This window comes from Cupressus sempervirens, chromosome 7 (genome assembly GCF_028749045.1).
Source record: "Cupressus sempervirens isolate cs-2001-9-10 chromosome 7, ASM2874904v1, whole genome shotgun sequence".
Classification (NCBI taxonomy): Eukaryota; Viridiplantae; Streptophyta; class Pinopsida; order Cupressales; family Cupressaceae; genus Cupressus; species Cupressus sempervirens.
Genome location: NC_143124.1, coordinates 134,645,989 through 134,656,965, shown reverse-complemented (window position 1 = coordinate 134,656,965; position 10,977 = coordinate 134,645,989).

Sequence of the window (10,977 nt, the reverse complement as noted above, 5' to 3'; positions counted from 1 at the left end):
AAAAAAGAGAGAAATCAAACTTTATTAAGAACACTATGTCCTCAAGGTGTTAGAAAGATTTAACATGGCGAACACAAAACTGACCAACACTCCTCTTGCTAATCATTTTTGTTTATCTTCAGCTATGTGTCCCAAGAAATAAGAATAGAAAAACTACATGAATAAAATTCTATTCTCTTCAGAAAAGATAAACCTTATGTATGTGATGGTACATAATTGTTTGAATATTGCCCAAGTAGTGGGGGATGTAAGAAGATTTATGAGAAATCTGGGTAAACAACATTGGGCTATAGTTAAATGGATCTTGAGGTATCTTAAGGGTACTCTTGATTTTGTGTTTTGTTTTGGTTGCAAGGATTCTTCACTAAGATTAAACTATTTTGGATATGGATAGAAATTTAGATAATAGAAGATCCAATACTTGTTATGTATTTAAATTTTCTACAGCAATTATCAGTTGGGCATCAAAGTTGCGAAAAAATGGTCTCACTCTCATCTACCAAGGCTAAATATATTGCTCTCACTAAAGGGGAAAATAATTTTATTTGGTTACAACATTTGTTTCGTGAGTTTGATTGTCTACAATAATGATCAGTTTTGTTTTGTGATAATAAAAGTGCCCTTGGTTTAGTAAAGAATGTAATGGTTCATAGAGGAACTAAGAATATTGAATTTTGTTATCATTTCATTCCAAGCAAATTTAAGGAGGGAAAACTTTTCTCCCTTGCGGAAGAAGATACACCAAGTATAGGTGAAAATATGCTTCCCATTATGGATAGGAAGATGGAATAGGGATCCATATGTAATATGGTGTGGAGTCTACCTTTGAAGTCTACTAAAATTTTGAGAAGTCTTTGATGAATGAAGATGCCACAAACCAATCTGGTGGATGCCCAAAATATAGTGGCAAGCAAGGTAACATGTCCATGTATGAAGTTGAATCAAACTCCAAAGACATTGAAGCATCCTGATAGGAGGATGTAGGAAGAGAGGCAATGCCACCCCAATTCAATAATGTAGGAACACCTATGAAATAAACTCCTTGATGACCAAAGAATTTGCACCATGAAAGCTGAATGATGCTCCTTCTTGTAGGAAGAAATGGTGTCATAGGTGTAGTAGAGAATGCTCCCCAATTAGTAGGAAGAATCCTGAGAAAATAGGATGCTTGAGGAAACTAGAATACAATTTCCATAGAGTGATATGTCTCCTCATCAGTGAAAGAGTCCTCATCCAACTATTTTAAAGAAGCCACAATCAAGTCAGAACAATCAAGTGGTTGAGGGTCAAAGTGTGCCCTTGCAACTAGTGAAGAAGTCTCCTTAAGAAATTGAAGATTGATGTCATTGATGATGTCTCCCACATCTTTAATGTAAGACTCCACAAATAGCCGTACAATATCTAGAAGGAAGTCATCCCATGAAGCTAAAGTATGAAGACATGGTAATACCTACTGCATTGAATCAGAAGCACCTATGGCTGGAGCTGGGTTAGTAGTATCAATAGGAGTATCATAATGTGTGATCTCATTTGGAGTTATAGATACCATAACTAGAGTAATTTAAGATAGAATATCCTCTAGAAATGGAAGGACTCGTGGATCTCCATATGCTTCCCAAAGAGCCATCCAAACATCATGAGGAAAACTTGCTATACTAAGAGGTGCAAAAGTTTCCTCATACCCTAATATAGAAAGTGAAGAAGTATAGAAAGATGTCTCCAAGTAGGATTAGGTGGCATTATCTTCTAGGAGAGATAAGGAAACTCCTTATGATGTTCTCTTAGATGATCAATCATCAAAGTAATCCATTTGGGATAGTGTTGGATATAATTGTTCAATTGTGTGTTGTCTTTGATATTACACAAATGTCATATCAGTAATCAGTTAGAATCTACCAAGCTCAATTGGTTAGCAAGGAAAAAGATAGAGTCTATAGAGCTTAGAAGGTTAGCAAAGTGAATTATAAATTCTACGAAGCATTTTTGGAGGTTACACTATGAAGACAATTTTTATTGAGCTAGCAAGGTCAGCAAAGGGGAATTAGTTTCTATCAAGCTCACAAGGTCAGTGAAGGAAAGTCTATTCTTACTGAGTTCACTTGGTCTCCAAAGGTTTTTTGAAGAGTTCACAATGTTTACCAAGCCTCACTTGGTTGACACTGGAAATAATTTTTGGAGCAATATTCACTGAGCAGGGTCAACTAATGAAGGATTTCATTATTTTGGGAAATAAAGTTTATTTGTTTAATGTAATGTTTGTAGCTGACTAATGTATGGTTTATTGGTAAATGTAACTTGTAAATGAGCTGACTTGACAATTTGTAATGTATAAATAAAAGGTCAAGTTGGGTGAACCCACAATAATGGGTTCCACTTTAGTGGGACGAACAAAAATGAAAAAAATTGCAAAATGAGAAATTGAATTTACCATATGTTCACGCGAACACACTTATTGTGTTCGCGCGAACTTTTTTTTAAATTATGTTCGCGCGAACATATGTGATATATATGTTTGCACAAACATGATTTTCATAGATGTAATGACCCTTTCCAATAGGCCACTAAAAAAAACACTAAATTTAATACATTGCTAAAGAATATTGCAGAAATAAGGAAATAATAGTGCCAATTTATTCATTCAATGAAAACCAAATGTTTTAACAAATGATGGTAGTTTTCAGTACCAAAACATTATGACATGGCACATTACAAAAAAACTCTAACTTGCTGTATACAATTGAGAACTTGTTACAACTACAAATTGAAATGAAGAACCTAGATTGATTAGATACTGGAGACTGACTACTGAGGATGATATGGTGAAAGTGAAACTCCACTTGAAACTCCAAACCAGAAATTAAGCACAAGTGAAAGAACCAAAATATCCTTCCCATAGCTACAATAATTTAGGTGATCTTTCACACCCTCAAAATGGTGTACCAATTGAGATTTTTCATTCTCAATGGCCAATTGTGACTACTTGCAGAAACCCTAGGCTCCACAACACACATAAGCAAATATCAATAATAAATCTCGATGATAGGTAATGAGCTCTTAATGCCTATTTATTCTTTTTTCCTCGATAGGTCAGCCTCTTTTTTTAATTATTTCTCTATGCCTTCTAGCAACCTCTAGAACATTATTTTATTTAATGACTTTATAAGATATATCACTTAATTAAATATAAATTTACCTTGTAGTATATATTTTTATCAATAACTTTATAAATAATTAACTCCTCCAAAATAGGGACATTACAAGTCTGCCCCCCTTAAGATTGCTTGGCCTCAAGCAATCTTAATGTTGGGTTCTGCAAAATCACTTCTCCCTCCCAAGTAGCATCTTCAATAGGTAAATCTTTCCACTTAACCAGATACTCTCTGATTACTCTCCTGCGAAGCTCTTTCTCTCTACTATCCAGAATGGATTTTGGCACTAAGATCAATTTTCCCTCATCATCCAAGGGAGGTAATACTACAAAAGGCATCACATTCTGACCCAACATCTTTTTGAGGCATGATACATGAAACACATTGTGCACTCTACTATCTGTAGGAAGCTTCAACTCATAAGTCACCTCTCCAACTCACCTGATGATCCTGAATGGTCCATAATAGCATGGCTTGAGTTTCTCTACACCACTCTTCTTGAGAGTGGACTTCTTATATGGCTGCAACATGAGGTAAACCATATCATTTAACTCAAAGCTATGCTCAGTCCTCTTCTTGTCTGCATAATGCTTTTGCTGGTTCTGAGTGAGCTAGCAATGTTGCCTCTGAGAGTAGTAACTATATCCTTACTTTCCTATAATGGTTCACCTACATGAGGTAGCCGACTGTCTCCCAACAACAAATCTAAGAAACTAGGTGCCTCATAACTATAAAGTGCCATGAAGGGTGTCATCTGTATAGTCATATGGTATGTAGTATTATAAAAATACTCACAAAGATATATCCATCAGACGCAAGCTTGCTGTTGATCTACAACATAATTCCTCAAATACCCTTCCACCCATTTGTTTACAATGTCTGTTTGACCATTAGTCTATGGGTGATAACTAGTGCTAGGTGTAAGCTCAGTACCAAAAAACTGAAATACCTCCTATCAAAAGTGACTCATGAAGCAACTGTCCCTATCACTCACAATGCTCTAAGGCAAACCATGTAATCTGAAAGCCTCCCTGAAGAAGACCTTTGCCACATGAGTTGCTAAGTTTGTAGTAGCGATAGGGAGGAAGTGAGCACATTTTGTTAGCCTATCCACCACCACATAGATACAATCATGCCCTAGGGCCTTGGGCAAGCCTATAACAAAATCCATAGAGATGCACTCCCACTTCCTGTCAAGAATAGGAAGTGGTTGTAGGAGCCCTACTAGATAAGTGTGCTCTTGTTTTTACTACTAGAAAACATGACACTCACCAACATACTAAAAAACATCAGCCTTAAGTCCCTTCCAAGTGAACCATTCCCATACTAACTTATAAGTCTTGAAATACCCAAGATGGCCTACTATAGGTGAATTATGGAATGCTCTCAAAATCAACTGCTTCACTTTTGATCTTGAGACTAAGTAAATCCTGTTCTCGTAAATGATCAAATTATCTATGATAGTGTATCTAGTGTTGATTTTTGTTCCCTCCACTATAGTAAAGGCCCATGTGTCTTTGGCATATTCTGCTACAATCAAGTGTCCCCAATCCTTTGATATCTAAATCATAGAAGTGAGGTGTGGCCTATGGGATAAAGCATTTGCAATAATATTCGGTGTCCCCTTAACATATGTGATATCAAAATCATATGCCTATAACTTACTCACCCACTTCTACTGATGATCATTCAGGTCCCACTATCCCAAAAAGTGCCTCATACTATTATGATCAGTTTTAATACAAAATATGCTGCCCACATGATACTGTCTGAATTTGGCCAAGGCATGCATGATGGCCAACATCTCCTTATCATATATGCTCAATGATCTCTTAGGTCCTCTAAGTTTCCTACTCTCATAAGCTATAGGATGCTTGTCCTACATGAGTACAACACCAACTCCCTCTCCAAAAGCATCACATTGAAGCTCATATGGTTTCATGAAATCAGGCAATGCTAATACTGGGCATGTAGTCATTATTTACTTGAACTACATAAAACACTCTTGTGCCTTCTGAGTCCACACAAATGCCCCTTTCTGCAGCAAATTTTTCAAGGGTGTTGCATGTCATGAGTAGCCACTGACAAAGCTATGATAGAATCCACATAGACCAAGGAACCCTCTTAACTATGTAAGGTTCTCTGGTGGTTGCCAATCAACAATAGCACGAATCTTTTCAGGATCCATTTGCACTCCTACACTAATGATGTGTCCAAGATACAACAATTCTATCATCGCCAAATCACATTTGGACTCCTTGGTAGACAAGGACTCCCTCTATAAAATGCTTAATACTATCTCCAAGTGCTCTAAATGTTCCTACCATGTCCTACTATCGATCAAAATATCATCAAAGAACACCAGCACAAATTTTCTCAACTGATGGTGGAAGATCTTTTTCATAGTGGACTGAAAAGTGGTAGGTGCATTAGTCAAACCAAAAGGCATTATGAAAAACTCAAAGTGCCCACAGTGACACCTGAAAGTAATTTTCTCAATATCCTTCTCTCGAACTCCAATCTGGTGATAACCTGATCTCAAATCAATTTTTGTGAAATAACAAGCCCCATGCAATTTTCCTATCAACTCATTGATGTGTGGGATGGGATACCTATTCTTTATAGTTCTCTTATTCAATACCCTATAATCAATACACATTTATAGAGTACCATCCTTCTTTTTTACCAAAACAATAGAAGATGCAAAAGGTTACTTACTTGGTCCAATGTGTCCCATTACTAGAAACTCCTTGATGGTCCTCTCAATCTCATCTTTGAGTCATTTTGGGTGTCAGTATGGTGTGATCATGATAGGCTTAGTGCCTTCCTCCAGGTCGATAATGTGCTCAATGCCTCTGTCTAGTGGCTTGCTTGGTGGAATCTCGCTAAAAACCTTCTCATACTTGATTCTCAATTTCTAAATATCTGGATGATATTCAACCTTATGTTGCTCTTCTTGGGTAGGCATCAAGGCACATATTGTCACCCACTCTATATTATTATGACTGGCTAATCTCTCCATCCATCTAAGTGAGATAGTCTTGACATCACCATTATGAATAGTCTTTAGCACATGAGTCCTGCGATCCACCTCAAACCGTGTCTCCATATCCTCTAGTCTTAGAGTAACCTCCTTCAAAGAATGTAGCCACTGCATCCCAAGTACTATGTCCATGTCACCCATGTTGACCACATGATAGTCTGCCTTGAATTCATAGATGTTCAGGCACAAAGGTAGATCTCACACCATCCTGTCACAACAAAGAGTATATCCATCAACTACCTTGACTCTCAATACTTTGAACTCCTTAGTGATGAGTCCATGCCTCTCCACAAATCGTGCATCAATGAAATTATGTGTGGCACCTATATCCATTAAAGTAATAACCTTTTGCCCTACCAAGACTCCCTAGAGTCTAAAAGATTCCTCTCTTTGAATACTAGACAGATGTGCCTCCTATAAATGTAGCTCTAGAGCCTCTTTTTTCCCAACACTATCTATCTCTTGTTCACCTTCTACCCCATTAGGATCCTCATCATGGTGCTCTGAGCTATTTGAATCTAAATCCTCATAATAAGCCCACATCACTCTGTTAGCCTTCCCCTTAGGCCTCATAGGACAATCATGACCAAACTCATAGGGACCTTTCCAAAAGAAGCATAGCTTCTTCCTATGTAGGTCATTAAGTGTTTCCTTATCCAAAGGTATAGCTGACTTTCCTTTTGAGTCACTAACCTGCTCTTTACCCTTGCTGAATTCCCCTTTGTTATCTCTAAATGATGAAGAACCCTTCGAACTAAATCAATTTGCTGGAGCAACAAGTTCCATACTATGGGCTTTCTTCATGGCTTCCTATAATGTAGGAGGATCAAAAGCCTTTACCCACCCCTTGAGTGGTTCAATTAATCCCTCTATGAATAAAATGACTAGCCTCTATTCTAAAATGTCAAGCACCATCACTGTAAGATTGTGGAAGTCATTGATAAATTGTTCTAAGCTTCCTGACTGTCTCAATTGGGCTAACTCCTAGAAATAAACTTCACAATTTTTTTTATCAAACCTTTTTATCAATCTATCCACAAATTCCTAATAAGTGGTTATCTGATTGTGTTGCAATGTGATCATGCCATGTGTCCACCAATCATGTGCTGGCCCATCTAAGTGTAAAGTGGCATACTTGAGAGCTTCAAATTCTATCATAGTTTTTAGAGATAGGAAAGTATCCACCTTATGAATCCAAGCATGAGTAGTCATTTTTCTACTACCATCAAATGTGGGTAATACCAACATGTTGGTGACCTATTGCAACTCACTGTGTTTATCTGCCTTCTTTTTCCTGGTAGCTCTATAGTTTAGGTACCTACCAAATGTCCACCCATCCTATACATATGTTGGTAATGAATCCCACTCATTCCTTGCTTGTCAAAGTTCATCTACAATATCTATTACTATAGCATCCAGTGTACATGCTAGAGTTTTCTCCCTAAATGTAGGACGTGTGGGTCTGTCAACTATTCTAGACTGTGTCCTATGTTGTGATCTTGCTATGCACCTATCATCCTAGTTAGCATCATGATTATTTCTCCTATTTTCTCCAATCAAATGTTCCATCATAACTATCATTGCCTATGTACTTGACTCTATTGACTGTAGAAGCCTCTCTTGATACTGTAAAGTCTCATCATCTCACACACTTCTAGATGGGCTTTGAGAACATCTCTCAACCATATTCTTAGTTATACCTGTTCCCTATATAAATTGGCTAGATAAACCTTATTAGGATGGTAGGAAACCTGCTCTAATACTACTATAATGACCCTTTCCAATAGGAGAAACCCTAAATTTAATACACTGCTAAAGTATATTGCTAAAATAAGGAAATAATAGTGCCAATGTATTCATTCAATGAAAGCAAAATGTTTTTACAAATGATATGGAAATTATTAGCACCAAAAAATTATGACATGGCACATTATAGACAAACCCTAACTGGTTGTATAAAATTGAGAACTTGTTACAACTACAAACTAAAGTGAAGAACCCGAATTGATCAGATACTAGAGACTGCCTACTAAAAATGATATGGTGAAAGTGCAACTCCACTTGAAACTCCGAACCAAAAATTAAGCACAAGTGAAAGGACTAAAATATCCTTCCCACAGCTGTAACTATTCAAGTGGTCTTTCACACCCTCAAAATTGCATACCAATTGAGAGTTTTCGTTCTCAATGGCCAATTGTGACTACTTGTAGAAACCCTAGTCTCCACAATGCACATCAACAAATATCAATAATAAATCTTGATGATAGGCAATGAGCACTCAATGCCTATTTATTCTTTTTTCCTCGATAGGTCGACCTTTCTTTTAATTATTTCTTTGCTCCTTCCAGCAATCTCTAGAACATTATTTTATTTAATGACTTTATAAGATATATCACTTAATTAAATATAAAGTTACCTTGTAATATATTTTTTTACCGATAACTTCATAAATAATTAACTCCTCCAAAACAAGGACATTATAATGGAATGAAATTTAAAAGGGAGAAACATTCTGTTAGAAAAAGACTTGTTTTCAAATTTCATTCTGCTATGACATGTTGTGTTGCCATCAATGCCAAAGAGGGAGATTGTTGGATACAATTGTTCAATTCTGTGTTGTCATTGATGTTACACAAATGTCATATCAGTTATCAATCAGAGCCTACTGAGCTTAGTTTGTTAACAAGGAAAAAGACAAAGTCTACTGAGCTTAGAAGGTTAGCAAAGTGAATTATAGAGTCTAACAAGTGTTTCTAAAGGTTATACTATGAAGATAGTTTATACCAAGCTAGCAAGTTCAGTAAAGGGAAATCGGTTTCTATCAAGCTCACAAGGTCAGTAAAGGAAAGTCTATTCTTATCGAGTTCACTCGATCTCCAAAGGTTTTTGGCAGAGTTTGTAGTGTTTACCAAGCTTCACCTAGTTAACACTAGAAATCATTTTTGGAGTAGTGTTTACTGAGTAGGGTCGACTAATGAAGGATTTCATTATTTTGGAAAATAAAGTTAATTTGTTTAATGTAATGTTCGTAGCCGACAGATGTATGGTTTATTGGTAAATGTAACTTGTAAATGAGTCAACTCAACAATTTGTAATGTATAAATAAAAGGTCAAGTTGTGAATTCTAAAGTATGAATGAATGAATGAATGAATGGATGTATGAATGAGTGAGCATGCAAGTTGTGAAAAGAGGAAGTGTGAGAAAATTTTGAAGAAGAATTAGATATCCTTGAGGAGTAGCAAAGTTGTATTTGATCAGTGAGGATGTATTGAGGTAAAGTAGAGATCTATATCAACAAATTTTAGTTGCATCTCATTCAGGTCACTTATTGTTACTCTCTCACCATTGTAGCAGTAATTCCTAAATCTCTTAATAGTGTTCATCTAACAACCATTTTGTAAATCCTCTAAAAAGGTGGACAATTCTACTAAATTATCCTAAAGTCCTTTAGCAAGGCCACTCCTAGCAAGGTGATTAAATCCTCTAATAGGGTCACACCTAATAGTGTGTTTTTGTAACCTTTAATAGTGTTGGCTCCTAACAGGGCTCACTTCATAAGAGTGAAAATCAGTAGCTAGTTACTTGGTGTTTTTATCCCATATTGGGTTTCCATGTTAAATCTGGTGTCTTTTGTGTTCATGTTATTTACTTTTGAATGCATGTTAATAATTGTGAATGCTTAAATATTAGTAACAAGTTAATCTACTGAGTTACAACATTTTCCTATGTAGCTAATTAGTTACAACATAGATCTCAAAAATTTTGCACCAATGTGTAGATCACAAAATTCTACCCTAAAACAAAAAAAAAAAATTGTTCAAAAAAAGTAGTCTATATGAGGGAGATATTGTTGTTTGAAAATCACCTCTGTAATTATTTTTCTTAAACCATTGTTGTCATACCACCAAAAATCAATTGACTCTAGATTTCATCTTAGATGTCCAATTTTGACCAAACAAAAGTCAATTTGGGGGGTTATGGCCTTCTAAATATGATGCCAATGTCTAATTAGCACCTATAAGTTCCAATCTTCACTTGCAAAAAAATTCTCGTACTGGTTTGATGGCCAATTTTTTTTAGAGAAAATATACATATCTAAAAAATAATGTCGAGAAATTGGAGAGACTGAAATAATAAAATATGTAGATCTGAAAATTAAATTAAGAGATCTAAAATAATCATACCAATTCTACAAATTAGTCCTTTGAGTGCCAGTTTGCAAAAAAGTTTTGCCTCAAATTTGACTATGGCCCAATGTAGCAAATTTATAGTCAATTTTCACTGAATCAATCCTTCTGATGTAATGGTACATTTTCTTTGGCTCTAGATGCTCCCAATATATGTGGATATTCCAGATCTGTGTCAAAGTGTCCCCAGAGAGGTGAAGCAAGATCGATCTCCAATGGCTATGAAATGACATCTCTATAGTCTGATACCATGTAAGTATTTGCCTTAGCAAAAAATTCACCCAAGACCAAGAAGGACAATAACTAGCACAAAATAAACCAATATAGTATGATAAAAATAATAATATGATATTTAATTGATTATAATTTAGTTGATTATGCAAACTCCAGTGATGTAGACACCATGTGCTAAATTGAAGTTTCTTAGTCCTATGTTGTCAACAAGATAGCTCATATGAGTATGCAAACTCCTAGGTGTCTAACCTAATAAATAATAAAATAATACATTTATCCTAAGTAAACTTAGGTAAAGTGTAAATAATAATTATTTACACTAACATGCCTATATATGGCATACCACAAGAGAAAACCACTTTG